The following is a 15,819-nucleotide window of genomic DNA, read 5'->3' as shown; positions in this document are numbered from 1 at the left end:
TATTTTAACGCCGAGTGTGGAATTGAAAAACGAGCAAGTGAAAGGATTCTAAAGTTGAACCACGAGCGAAGCTAGTGGTTCGAGAATAGAATCCTGAACTTGCGAGTTTTTCAACACACGAGAAGTAACATACATTTGCACCCAAAACTTTTCCCCTCACTATAGCGAGGAAAGTACAACGCAAAAAGCGCGTTTACCACTGCTTCCAGTAGTTCCACAGGCGGTAAATCATCGTCATCACTAGATTCACTCACTTTTATCAATTTTAAAGCAGAAAAAAATAACTATATTCAAGGTCATATTACTTTACCCACTAGTAAATAAAATGCGTTTTTACCCGCTGGTATTGAAGGACAAAACACGTGTTTCCGAGCTAGTGAGGGGAAAACGAAGAAGTGAGTGCTGAGCTGACGAAAAACAGAGAAGAATGGAAGAAGAAATGTTCTACGGACCCCACATAACGTGGGATAAAGGTAGGAATAAGAAGAAGATGTAGCCCAAGACCTGAGCAAAAGCTATAGCATATGAATATGATTTAAAACAATATCCTGCAATATTTTCCAACAGCCGTGGGTGTGTATTAGTATGCAATGCGCTTGCACATGTCAACAAACGCTCTGTCACGCGCTGAGTAGATAAATACATGAATATAGTATGTAAACGGTTTAAAGTCAGTGTCAACGCAAATAATTACCTCAACATAAAATAAAAAAGATATAGCAAAAACAGATTCCGATCCCCCAATAAGATACCCGGTGAATCCGCATTTCCGTAACATTATCAGTAATTTGCGGCATTAGAAATAACACGTTCCCCGTCACGAGGGGCAAGCCTGCAAGATTTACAACTTATTCATGTGGTTCCGGACTTTGTTTATCGGTAACATCTGTTTCTCGCACTCAAATAGAATATAGTATTTATCAGAATGGTCATTCACATTTAATTCGAGGAATTAAAAGGGGTAAATTTGTTTCAACTTGTAAGTCAGCAGCAGAAGTAGCGTAGCGGGCAAGGTGTTCAAAATGAACTTGACACGATCTTATTTTTAAGACAATAAGAGCGTGTCAAGTTCATTTTGAACACCTTGCCCGCTATGCTACTTCTGCTGCTGACTGAACTCCTCTTGTATAATTTCTACACAGTATCGCGGGAGCTTTTGTAGGAGAACCAGATTTTCCAAAGAAATTTAATGATATTCTTGTATCTTCCGGCAAACCATATGGTGATGATAGGATAACCTGGACTCATTTATGGTTGGTTGGCCAGAAGTAGCACTAAAAGCAGAAGAATGGAAAAAGAGGGGGAAGCCTGTGCCCAACAGTGGAACACAGTAGGCTCTGAATAATAATAATTGTATCTTCCATAACATTACTACAATAAAAAAAAAGGTGAATAAGGATAGAATGAAAAAAAAAGTACATTGGGATGAAAAAGTAAAATGAACGACGTCACAAAATTTATCGCAAAACAGATAAAACCGCGAACCATTTCATTCGTTTATTTGCCTATCGATCCAATATGCAAAAGCAGATGAGGTAAATATAATGAATTTTGATTCTCTGTCCGTATCTCCCAGTCAAAACAAACCCAAGAAACAAGTTTACAAACGTACAACGACCAGCCAAAAATGTTTACCTGAAATTGGTGCAGAATTCGGCCATTACGAGATTGCGTGCGCGCGCGCTGGCGCAAGAAAGAATTGAGGCAAAAACAATTGCATTTCAAAACGATCGCCGACCCGAGACGTAAACACACGAATGCGAAAACAATTTTTTTTTATATTGGGGACACCTTAGACAGATCAAATTAGCCCCAAACTAAGCAAAGCTTGTATTATGGGTTAAATAGATAAATACATACTTATATATATAGAAAACATCCATGACTCAGGAACAAAATATCTATGCTCATCACACAAATAAATGCCCTTACCGGGATTCGAACCCAGCACCGCGGCTTAGCAGGCAGGGTCACTACCGACTGAGCCAGACCGGTCGTCGATAAGGGTCGCGCGACCGCAACCGCGACCGATCAGTGTGCACGGTCTTCGGGACGTGGCTTCGGCTGATCAAAACATCCAGCGAGCCAGATTTCGATCGGACGTCCGTGCGCTCAAGGCCACGTCCACGACCGACGACCAATAGTTTGCACGGTTAAGTGTATATTCATTGTCTAGATCCGCGTCCGCGGTCGCGTGACGGCGGACATCCGCGTAATATGTTCCTAGCTTTAGAGTGGCACGGACGCGTCCGCGCGGGCGCGCGGAGACAACTTCATACAAATTGGTCGCGCGGATCGCTCCGAGCGGACGGTCCGCGTGACACTAAAACCAGCCTACAGCTCCCAGAGCCACTAATAAAGTATGAAAATACCTTGAGGAGTAGAAAACTACGACTTTCCACTCAAGTTCCCCAGCTAAGGATCGTTGTACAACCCATATTGATACCGATCAAATGGGTAACTCTAATTGGCTGTAATAAAAAGCGAATTAGTTCTCGAAAGCGTTGCGCGTTTCCCGACACTTTCACACGTTTCCCCTTTTTTCTTGTTTTCCCATACTGGTTGTGTACAAGGGTTTGTGAAAACGGCAAAAATGCTGGTATGGCTAGTATGACCACTTTCGATTGGTGTTGCCAAGTTATGTTTTCTGTCAGACGATGCACTGTCAGCTGAGAAACTTACATGCCATTAAAAGCTCGGCCACACATGCGCGTTTTGAGAGCGTAGGCGGAGCGTTAGCGGAGCGCAGTGATAGCGGTGCGCCTGACGAACGCTGGCGTTGCGCCCAGCGGACGCCGGCGGGAACTAACGAGCGCGGATTGCGAGCGGAATGGTCATCATTGCGTTATCCCGGCATTTGCCACGGCTCATGAGAGCCTGGGGTCCGCTCTAAGAACTAATCCAAAGATTTGGCGTAGACACTAGTTTTATGAAAGCGACTGCCTTCCAACCCGAAGGGTAACTAGGCCTTATTGGGATTAGTCGGGTTGGGATCACGCTGTTTTCCTTCACCGAAAAGCGACAGGCAAATATCAAATGACATTTCGCACATAAGTTCCGAGAAACTCATTGGTAAACCCGCGACCTCCGAATGGAGAGTCGCACGCTCTTACCACTAGGCCACCAGCGCTCGCTCAAAGTATTACTGGTCGTTGATTGTAATTATTGTAAACTGCTAATTGATAATTACGAGTGCGTTTCTACTTGTGCGTGATTGATTGCGCCTGCGCACCGGACATTTGAAAGTGTTAACAAGACTCGCTGATAACGGCTGGTTCTAAGACTTATTTATAGGCAACCAGTTTAGGCATATACTTATTTATTTTTAACCCTCGATGCAAAAACGACGGGGTGTTATAAGTTTGACGTGTCTGTCTGTGTGTGTGTCTATCTGTCTGTCTGTCTGTTTCTCTGTCTGTCTGTGTGTGTGTCTGTCTGTGGCATCGTAGCTCCCGAACGGATGAACCGATTTAGTTTTTTTGTTTGAAAGCTGAGTTAGTCGGGAGTGTTCTTAGCTATGTTTCATTTTAATTTTGTGGTTGCGATACTACACATTTTTAAATTAAAGGAAAAATGGAAAAATTCACACCTCTGGCAGGACTCGATCCTGCGACCTGCTGCTTTGCCGGAGAAGTTGCTATGACCAACTTAGCCACATAGACCATCATGCAGGCAAAAAGCAGTTAAGCGTACAGTCACCTACAATTATATGGTACAGGAATAAGGCCGCAAAAAAAATACATTGTGTTATTAGTAAAAATACATACATACATACATACAATCACGCCTGTATCCCATAAAGGGGTAGGCAGAACACATGAATCTACTAAAGCTTCAGTGCCACTCTTGGCAAATAAGGGGTTGAAAGAAAAAGAAACCGTGACATTGCAGTGACAGGTTGCCAGCCTCTCGCCTACGCCACAATTTAACCCATATCCCATAGTCGCCTTCTACGACATCCACGGGAAGAAAGGGGGTGGTGAAATTCTTAACCCGTCACCACACAGGCAAAAAAAGTAAAAATATTAATACGAAAATTGTATTATTTACGCATTAGTAGATATATTAATTCGAGCGTGTACCACCATGGTGATTTTTGTGCCCGTTTCCCTCTTCTATAAGAAAATTACTACCTACCTAAAGAAATCGTGTCGCCTAAACAACCATCCCATCGAAACTTCTTTAAGAACTTGGCTAAAAAAACACGAATCTAATTGTACCCCAATAAAAACCACTGAACCATAATAAGACTAAGTGAAAAGTAGACAATCGTTAATCGTCACAGTACAGTTATTATTGGCCGCGGGCCGGCAACACTTTTACTTTCCGGCCTACTAAAAACAATGATTTGGCGAAAAAGTATAAAGATCGAGATACCCACGATCGTGGGAGAAGCGCAAAGAATATTGATTGATAGAATGTCTTGAAAATCGATTCGATGTTACAGGTTGTGTGTTGAAGAGATTAACCTCTGTACAAATGACAAGTAGATACTAAAACCCAATAATGCCAATAATCGCAATAGAAATTGATGAATTCGCTTTAAATAAAAGGTACAGAAAGTACAGATGTAGATTAAACCAGATTTTAAGACCCTTTTTTTGACATTAGAGTTATAATGACCGGGACTTTTTGTCGAGCTCCCGATATTTCGAATCAGTTAATTCAGTTACATGTATCATGCATATGTGGCATCTTCACGGTCGATATAAGTCTAGTAAAACTACTCAAGTAGACCTTTTTATTGAACACCACAATACTTTCCATATCAATAATAAAAAGCATTTGTATCTTCTGGCGCTTCTACTATATTTCGATCAGTGATCATCATTGGCGTGAACTTGAAATGAAACCACTATAATTGTGCACCAATCAAAGACCAATAAAAGTAAAATTTGCTAGAAATTGCTTCCATGTTTCACAGTGACACAGTTATTTTCGTAGATCTGTGCCAATAATGAATCTTTAACTTTGCAAGTTCATGCGAAGCAATACATACCTCTTCTATCGCTTTCGATATCGTATCAGTAGTATATGTTTAATTGTTTACCTGCAAAAAAGCAAAAAATTAACATTAGTTACCATTTTTTGTATGATTCACATACACATATTACATCAAGTACATTTGTAGTCATCGCAAAATGAATGGAACAAATCAACAACATTTTTATGCTGCACCCTTACGGAGCGACCCTTTTTCCCAGTAACCTACTACCTACTTATAGATGATAGACTGAAATAAAAAAAAATGCGTGGAATCCCTCCGCGCGGAGGAAGTGAAACTTCGTAGTGTGTTGTTTTTCCAAATTCGAGTTGACAACACCGAGCGTTAAACGCTTCACGCTATCAGTTGAAAGTCGCATTAGAAATTTCACTTCAAAAACGGAATATATTTCGATACGTTACTATAGAAAAACTTAGAAATCAGAAGCATCGCCTGCAGCAGTCGGTCCCAACTACCTTAATCATTCACCTGTCAAAAACCTTGTCCAGACAAATAGCCAGCACTATCCATTCAATTCAAATACCATATATCCTTCAATTTCTCTAATCCCACTCCATACGCTGATTACTAAAATTTTACTTCTCAAGACGTCATAACACGTTCACCTATCCACTCAAAAATGAACTTTAAAACCTGTGTTAAGAGTAGATTTTATAACGGCAAGTGGTATGAATATTACGTTTTGATTAAGAAGCATAATCACCCTTATTACCTAGCCCATAAAACAGCCACCGCACAGACTGGTATTTGACCCAAAAAGTTGGCCAAAATTATTTTAAAGTTCCAATGGCCTCCTAACCATTTGTTATTAAGATTTAAGGGTCAAGAAGGTAAAATAAACCGGCCAAGTGCGTGTCGGGCCACGCTCAGTGTAGGGTTCCGTAGTTTTCCGTATTTTTTTTTAAAACTACTGAACCTATCAAGTTCAAAATAATTTTCCTAGAAAGTTTTTATTAAGTTCTACTTTTGTGATTTTTTTCATATTTTTTACACATATGGTTCAAAAGTTAGAGGGGGGGGGGGGACACTTTTTTTCCTTTATGAGCGATTATTTCCGAAAATATTAATATTACCAAACAACGATTTTAGTAAACCCTTATTCATTTTTAAATACCTATCCAACAATATATCACACGTTGTGGTTGGAATGAAAAAAAAATTTGTCCCCACTTTACATGTGGGGTACCCTAACAAAACATTTTTTTCCACTTTTTATTTAACCATTTTGCCGGCGTGGTTGATATATATATTGGTACCAAATTTCAGCTTTCTAGTGCTACCGGTTACTGACATTATCCGCGGACGGACGGACGGACAGACAGACATGGCGAAACTATAACGGTTCCTGGTTGACAAATTGAAAGTTGAAAGACATTAAATATTATATTTCAACTTTTATTAGTTATTTTCATCAAAGCTTACATTAGCTTTCTTCCAGGACATTTCTGTTTTATGTCTCTTGCTCCTGTCGCTCAACTCTAAGAAAGTCTTTTCAGGACGACCAGAACTGACTCCTGCTTTTGGTAGAGATATGCATCCTTTGAGCTACTCGATGCTGCTATCTAGGAATCTGGAACTTGTATTAAGAGCAGCTGTCCATTTTTGTTTAAACTAATGCTTGATGCGAGACAGTTTCAGCTTTATATCAGCAATATTGTGGTCATTTTCCGTATATAGATTCAGTAATACTTGCTCCAAAAATTGCAACTTTTTGTTAAAAGTTGAGCTGTCTGAGCGTTCAATAATAGCAAATAAATCATTCCTATATAATACCCGGATTCCAGAAGAACCTAAAACACAAAAACGTAAAAATAAGTAAAATCTCATGTACCAAGTAACGAATGTGCTTACGGAAAAAAAATCACCAAAAATAGGCGGGTGCATTGGGGTGGCTATTCTGTACTTTATATTATAAAGGAAAGTCTATTCTTCAACATGTCATTCAAATGTTAGCTGGATAATGCTTGGTAACTTATTAAAAATTCCAATGTTCTTGAAAAACTTATCTTTTTATTTAAAATTTCCCGGTACTCACTTCTCAAGGGTATTAATGAAGAAAATCAATTAATATTTAAGTAAAATTTAGTGTTAAATAAAGTACATACCTAGTTCTTTGCAATCCATATTAGAAACCAACACAAAACGGGCCAATCAAGGAATAACAAATTTTTGAAAACAATGAAATTCGAGTGCATCGAACAATCACGCAGACGCTTTCGGCGAACGGTAATTTTCGACTAAGCCTACACGGGTGATAGATGACTTTAGCACGTGGTATTTTTTTTTACTAGGTGGAGGGGTTATTCTAGTTTTAAGAAACAATGGTTAAGAAGGGGTGCGGCGTAAATAAAAAAAATGGATTTTGGCCAGCTTTTGAGGCTCAATACCTGTCTGTGCACCGTTGACAAATACGCGACTTTCGCCGCACCTGCGCGCGCGCATTGCTTTCCCGTTTACCGACACGTAAATCGATAAGAAAATCATTATGAACTCGGTTTATGTTGATTGAGTTTGCTAATTTTTTAACCCCCGACGCAAAAACGACGGGGTGTTATAAGTTTTGACGTCTCCGTCTGTCTGTCCGTCTGTTTGTCCGTCTGTCTGTTTGTCTGTCTGTCTGTCTGTGGCATCGTAGCTCCCGAACGGATGAACCTTTTTTTTTTTTTATTATGGACTGATCGGCGATTGACCCTAGTCACACCTGATGGGAAGTGAAGACAGAGTCTAAGATGGAGCTCACCGATTCAGTAATAGCCTATTCACTTTACGTTTAAAGAGACCGAGGTCGTATTTCTCTGGGAACCTATTTCGATTTAGTTCTTTTTGTTTGAAAGCTGAGTTAGTCGGGAGTGTTCTTAGCTTGTTACCTTAGAGTAGGTTTATGAGATTTTCGGCAGTAGCTGATGCAGCTGGCAGTAATGTTGCAATACTTTTGACAGCTGGGACCCATTTTTCAAAACTGAAAGTTACAAGCGGAAGTCTCTTTCCAACTTGTCATGTTAGACATTGACTACCGCTTGTAAATTGTAACTTGTAGCTTCGAGAAATGGGCCCCTGTGGCCCGTGTGTGTTTCCATGACAACCCATACGATTTGACAGTTCGCGCCCTTGTAATACAAGGCTTGTACCTTTCGAGAAACGGGCCCCTGGTCTGGCTTAGTGGCAATCTACCTGTGTAGCCAATCAAGCCAAAGGTTCAAATCCCGGGAAGCGCATTTGTTTATGAGTTGAGCACAATATTTATTTTGTTCTTGAGCCATGGTTGTTCTGTGTCCCTCTGTAAGATCAATAACATGGCTAGTGTTGTGGGAACTCAGACAACGGCGTACATATAAAGCACAGAACTTAATTTAGATAGAAGAAATAAATTCATATATTTGTATAGGGGCCGAGCGTGTCAAATTTTGTACTGAAGTTGATTCTTGCCTGTAATTTTAAATATGTCTCAGGCTCTTAATTGTTCATAATTTTTGTGTTGTTGCAATTGAATATCACGTAACGAGGCATTTTTTATGTTTTGGTTGACTTCAACTTACAAAAATTGACGCCCGAAAGCTGCATCTGCAAGCTGCGAGTAAAGACGGACAACTCAGTGGATTTCACTGAGTTCATTTGACACGCTAAGTAGATACGTTTGCTTGATCTATGGTATATATGACATCTGTGATATAAAGGTATAATGTAATGAATGTAAAACACATAGACAACACTTATATGATTTAGGAACAAATTCTGTGATCATCACACAATTCAATATCCTATGATGAACCGTTAAATGTTTACTACTTAGGGCCAGTTGCATCAACCACATTTGACAGACACATCAGCAACATCACGCATCACGCAGCAGGCGTCTATGGAACTTCCCATACAAGAAAATTTAACGAACGCTTTAACGGTGACAGACGGTTTGATGCAACCGGCCCTTAGACTAACCAGTAAAAAAGAAACGATTTCCATGTCCACGTTATTATATCAACAGATCAACACCGGTTGTCGTCAAGCGATCAGACGCGCATTTTTTCCTGCGCGGGCGCACGAACGAAAAGGAAAGTAACGCCGGATGCTGCTTTCCAATAGTCGCATTATGTTCGATGAAATAATCGATGCTCAAGTATGATCGATGCAGTCAATGAAAAGAAAAATCTTCTGTCAAATACTTATGGAATGACCCACGTGGGTGGCACAGGAAAAGTTGTTCTATTGTTTTTACAGGTTTAAAGCCTCCGCCACACATAAAGCGTTTTGATAGCGTAGCGTTACCGGAGCGTTACCGGAGCGCAATGATAGCGGCGCGCCGGCGGAACGCTGGCTGAACGCGCTCGCAATCCGCGCTCGTTAGTTCCCACCGGCGTCCGCTGGTACAACGCCAACGTTCGTCCGGCGCACCGCTATCGTTGCGCTCCGCCTACGCTATCAAAACGCGCATGTGTGCCGAGCTTTAAGGTAGCATTTGAATATCAACTGCATTACTGTGGCTGAAGGTTCGATGAAATAATCATTAATAAATATTATAATTTAACAGTAGTTGGAGTTTGATGCGTTTGTACTTGTACATATGTAGTCTTAAGTCAAATTTCTGGTCAATAAGAAAAATTTGCATGCCGACACCCTCGGCGAAGTGTGACGATCAGAATAATGCATGTTTACCTACCACCTAATCTAATGTACCACATTTCTTGCAAATAAAATATTTCATTTCATTTCATTGCTTAAGTATGATCGATCATACTTGCAGTGAACAAGGAAAAGTAAATCTTGACTGTCAAATAGTTATAGTGTCATTGTAAAATATTCGTTGACTTCCAAGACCTGAAAATATTGATGCTCGAAAGATGCAAGCTGTGAGTAGGGACGTACTGCCTTGACGTTTTGACTGAGTTCGTTTGGCACGCTAAGTAAATGAGTTTGCTTAATCTATGGTATACTTGTACAAGAAACTAGCATTTGCCCGCGGCTTCGCTCGCATTAGAAAGAGACAAAAAGTACCTAGTCTATGTCACTCTCCATCCCTTCAACTATCTAAACTTAAAAAGTCACGTCAATTCGTCGCCCCATTTTGCCGTGAAAGACGGTCAAACAAACAGACGGGCCGATTTTTGAGTCTCACGCGTTCGAATTCAGAAAATTGTCACTGAAAATAATAAATAAGCAAGTCACCGTTTTTAGGGTTCCGTAGCCAAAATGGCAAAAACGGAACCCTTATAGTTTCGTCATGTCCGTCTGTCCGTCTGTCCGTCTGTCCGTCTGTCACAGCCGATTTACTCGGAAACTATAAGTACTACAGTGATGAAATTTGATGGGAATATGTGTTGTATGAACCGCTACAAAATTATGACACTAAATAGTAAAAAAAAGAATTGGGGGTGGGGCCCCCCATACATGTAACTGAGGGATGAAAATTTTTTTTTCGATGTACATACCCGTGTGGGGTATCAATGGAAAGGTCTTTTAAAATGATATAAAGTTTTCTAAAAAACATTTTTCTTAAAGTGAACGGTTTTTGAGATATCAGCTCTCAAAGTCGTAAAAAGTATGTCCCCCCCCCTCTATTTTTATAACTACGGGGTATAAAATTCTAAAAAAAATAGAGGTGATGCATGCTAATTAACTCTTTCAACGATTTTTGGTTTGATCAAAGTATCTCTTATAGTTTTTGAGATAGGTTGATTTAACTGTAATTTTGGTTAAGTTATTGGTTTATTATATTTGCTGCTACGGAACCCTTTGTGCGCGAGCCCGACTCGCACTTGGCCGGTTTTTAACCGGTATTTTAGTGACAAAATCCCGTATGCGAGATTCAAAAATCGCCCTCTACACACACACTTTCCTATTTGTAATATTAGTATGGATTTGTGAAACAGTGGAAAATGTGCAATAGCGATACTGCACTTGTTGTACCTATGTATATTATCGTTTTATATTATGTTTTATTCATTCGTGAAACCAAAGTTTCAATCTAATATTAGGATGAATAAGTTACACACTCAGTTACAACACAGACAGAAATAAATAGAAAAAAACTCGTCACACAATTTCTCTAAATAATATACGCTTTCGTCAACACACTTAACTTACCATACGCTCTTATATCTCTTGGAATAAGTTTCACATCATCAAAGTGACACAAGTGAAAGACTTTCATCGCGTCGTTTTAAAATTAAATTATTCAACAGTTGCGTAATAGGTTATTAAAGCCAGCTGTCATCGCGGATGTTTAGAAGAGGATTGTAAGTAATCGTGTGATAATCTTTAGTTTAGTAGCGATTAAGGTATAATAGGGGTCAATGAACTTACATAGGTGTCGTAACACTGGCAACTTGACAGTCTCTAAGCTAAGCACATAATATATGTTGGATATACCCACGTAAGAGCAATGAAATAGTAACAGATAATTTTATATATTTTGATCTATAATGTGAAACGAGACATATTCGTAGGAGGTAGGGCATAGCGAATATTCCGCTTTGTGTGGTAGGGCACAGCATAGCGGATATCGCTCGAATCTAGAGCAAAGCCCACTGGGGAAGTACCTCCGCCTTACAGAAGACCGTTGCCAAATAGCACTAGACCCTACTCATAGTGTTGTGTTCCTGCCGGTGAGTAAGGCTGCCAGAGCTCAACGAGGGTGCGGTGTGCGGTGTGGTCGCTTTCCTATATCCTTTTAGTATAAAAAAAACATGACTAAAGGTGCCAGTTTTTGCCTTTGACATCCTTCCTACATCCGATAATGTGAAAATTCACTAATAGTCATAATCGTTTACTTTACTGTATGTACCTATTCCTATATCATGCGCGCGCGCAGTCCACGTGCGCTCGGGAAAGTGAGAGTCTGATCGATTGTCGTCGAGTTAGATAACATGACTTTTTATTATAACCATCGAGCATTGACACGCGATACCATGTTGCTCGTCAATTGGACATGCATTTCCCCGATAAAAAGTTTGCGTTTTTAGGGTTCCGTAGTCAACTAGGAACTTTTATAGTTTCGCCATGTCTGTCTGTCCGTCCGTCCGTCCGCGGATATTTGAATAAATGCAAAGTTTAAACATAAAAGATACAAAAAAGCACCACTTTTCTCAATGTTATGAACAAATCTTCGTCTATATTATGAATTTGGAAAAATTTTGGACAAATTGGCGGAATAGAATATGTTAAAATAAAAATGACTTTTTGAAAAGTTTGGATTCAGTCTGAGATTCAATATGTCGAATCCATGAGTCCCCACGTTTAACCAGGTAAAGTATTTGACTACAATCTCACCAGATGGTGCCAATGCAATCTAAAATATAGCGTGTTTACCCTAAGTGCGTTTTCACATTATCCGATCCGATATCGGATGACGGAAGGATTACAAAGGCAAAAATCAAAGATGGCGGCTTAAATGTATGGGATATCAGCTCCTTTCTAAATCATGAAATGCTTCAATACTTGACTTCCCTTGCAAATTTTGCTTCTAGATAAAGCGTCAATGTCAACCGAACAGAAAGTGAATAATATCGAGTTAGTTTGTCAAGAAAGCGTGGTAATAACTATGCGCCGGCGCCGTTATCAGACCAGAACCTGCAGACATGCAAATGAAAGAGATATATTAAATGACTTATTGGGTCAAGAAGGGATTTTAGTAATGTGGAAATAAATTTAACAAATTAAAGAAGAAATAAAGCTATTCACTGTAAATAAAAGTATATAAACTGAGTAAACACAGAGTCATCGTCATCGGGCTGTTTTCTATAATATCGTCATTACTTTTAAAAAAACTTGTATCTTCGTCTGTCAGTGAAAAGAAAATTTTAGTATGAATTTTCTGAGATGAACGTTTCGCTTTTGCCGTAATCTGTTAAACAAAGGCCTTTGTTTCTATTATTGACGGCGGCTAGCTCCCGTTTCCACAGCACGTGCTAAAGTCTCAGTGTAGTTAAAAAGCAACTATCATGATAGCAATAAGGTTCAAATTTATTAAACAGTTTGCAGTATGCAGGTAACTTTTTTTGAAGATGACAAAACGTGTTATCTCCGAAAGGGCTTTTTATGGATTTGAACCTTATTACTATCATGATAGTTGCTTTTTAACTACACTGAGACGAGCACGCGCCGTTTAAACGGGAGCTAGCCGCCGTCAACAATAGACACAAAGGCCTTTGTTTAACAGATTACGGCTAAAGCGAAAAGTTCATCTCAGAAAATTCATACTATAAGTATGTATGGAATGCACTAACTGCGTTTTAACTTTGAGGAGCAGCGTGAGATACGAGTTTTTTTTTTTCAAAGTAGTGACGATATTGTTTCGATCAACAAATTGTGAAACTATCTATCCCTCTTTCCTCTTTAACCCCTATCTCTCTGCCACTCTAAAAATACCGATATACCATACATTACAGGCGCCATCTTGGATTGTTCCCATTGAACTTCCGACATCCGATATCGGATCGGATAGTGTGAAAACGGAATTAGCCCATGTCCGCTGTCTGAATTTTTCATCCTCAACTGATGGGCAACTGTAATTAGATCATTTTCATGTCGTCCCTTATCCCTTGCTTATCATCTAAAATCATCTTTGAACTCCTACAGATAGTAAATTGGTAGATCTTGTTCATATCTGAGACTAAATAATCGGATGACCAAAAATATTGGAATATTATAAAAAGATAAATTTGAATTTTCGCTGACCTTAGTGATTTTTAACCCCCGACGCAAAAACGAAGGGGTGTTATAAGTTTGACGTGTCTGTCTGTCTGTCTGTCTGTTTGTCTGTCTGTCTGTGTGTGCGTGTGTGTCTGTCTGTGGAATCGTAGCTTCCGAACGGATAAACCGATTTTGTCTGAAAGCTGAGTAAGTCGGGTGTGTTCTTAGCCATGTTACATGAAAATCGGTCTACTATGTCGCGGTCGGGGGTTTTTTCAAAATTTTAATTTTGTGGTTAGGTTATTACCACTGCAACACATAAAGGTACAACTATGACTTAATCAACGTTTCTATCTCTTTCCCTCCCCAGTTTCACATGTTTCATGCAAATTAGATGTTCTGCTTTCCATTAACGTTTGATTACACGTTCTATGGGAAAATCGTTAATGGGTGAAAAAATCTTTCACACGATTGCATTATGACAGTGTTCTTCGAATGAATGACCATCGTTTTTGTTTTGTGTTAATGATTGGATTACGTTGGTTTCTTGTTACATTAGACTTTCTAAGGAAGCTTAAAAAATAAGTATTTATGAAGAAATACAAAAAGAGATCTTACACATTGTAAGTTAAAATAACAATATTTAAATATACTAAGTCACGTATTGTAATATTTTAACATTTTTAACTTTTAAAAAGACATTTTATTATACCTCTAATTTCAAGTTAAAATTACATTAAAAATTAAATGAAAAAAATATACATACAACTTTAAATAAAATGGTCCATTGTAATAAAGTACGAAATAAAAAACATCCCTCCTAGCGTACATCCATAGTAAGTGCGTTTTCACATTATCCAATCCGATATCGGATCGGATAATGTGAAAACGGACTAAAGGCCGGCAACGCACCTCTAACACTTCTGGTTTTTCGGGTGTCCATGGGAAGTAATCGCTTACCATCAGACGACCTGCTTGGCCATTTGCCTTCTATCGCATAAAAATACAAAACATGAAAAAATACAAAATGTATAAAGGATTAGGTGTATTTCAATGTTAGTACAATTGAGTCATAAACATTTTTATACCACGTCGGTGGCAAACAGGTAACCTATGGACGCCTGCAACTCAAGGGGTGTCACATGCGCGTTGCCGACTCATTAGAAACTTGTACACTCCTTTTTTGAAGAACCCCATACTGTAGTTAATCGGGAATACCTCGGCAGGGGAGAAGTTATGTATTACTCGTATTTTTAATTCCATGAATTTTAATATCCTTCTCAAGTAGTTTTCAAGTTCTAATCCTATTTAGCAGTACTCCCTACAAAAGCCTCGCACAAAAAAACTAAAAACCAAAGCGTGCTCCGCTAGTAATACCTCCCTATTGCGGTTATCCTGCGCTCACAACCCATTCTTCCAGAACCTTCTAAACCCATTCCCAGTTCAAGCAAAAACCAACCTTATTACTCAAAAGTAAGATGTAAATTTCCATGGCTGAATGGAGAAAGATACGAGGTAGTTAAAGTAAATGCGCGTGCGCAATGCGGAAGCGACCACAACTGACAGACAGACGCGTAATTTGTATGTACATTAACCGCGCGGCTTTGTCGGTGAGGGAAAACAAATAATTTAATTTGTGAAGTTGGGAATAAAATAGTAGTTTGGGTAAATTAAAGGGGTAGACAGATGCAATCCGAAATGATAAGGTAATCACTGAATACAAAGTATATTTTTAAATAGGATAGTCAGCAAAAGAATCGGAGGACCACCTTATATTTTCAACCCATGAGAATAATATAAACTGAAATAAATAAAAACAATAAGGTTTGCTTCGCGTATGCAATCTATCTTAGTTTATACATACAAAGCAAAAAAAATGTTTATGAAATAATTTGTTTCGTTCCCTAGTTCTATGAGAAGATGTCACCAGACCAGAGAGTTGAAGAAAACACTAATGCAGTATAAGGATTCTTTAAATATATAGTAAGGCTTAATTTACGATATACACGATGATGCTGAACGATAAATGATCATAAAGATAATGGTGGAGAAGAAAAGAGAATGTGAGAGAGCAGAACACTATGTCAAAGTTATTTCAACTTATAAGGTTCAGTAAAGCGCCATATAGTTGCTTGAAAATAATTGAATTTCGATTTCATTACAGATATTATAATCAGCTACCGAAACTG

At 39.0% G+C, this 15,819-nt stretch overlaps 1 protein-coding gene across 1 annotated transcript in view; it reads right to left on the bottom strand.

The window, feature by feature from the left end:
• The window catches only part of LOC125227885 (protein outspread), a 489,387-nt gene that overhangs the window by 287,893 nt on the left and 185,675 nt on the right, over positions 1-15,819 (bottom strand).

This window comes from Leguminivora glycinivorella, chromosome 7 (assembly GCF_023078275.1).
Source record: "Leguminivora glycinivorella isolate SPB_JAAS2020 chromosome 7, LegGlyc_1.1, whole genome shotgun sequence".
Classification (NCBI taxonomy): domain Eukaryota; kingdom Metazoa; phylum Arthropoda; class Insecta; order Lepidoptera; family Tortricidae; genus Leguminivora; species Leguminivora glycinivorella.
The sequence above is the reverse complement of the archived record's forward strand: the minus strand, read 5'-3'. Positions and strand labels throughout refer to the sequence as shown.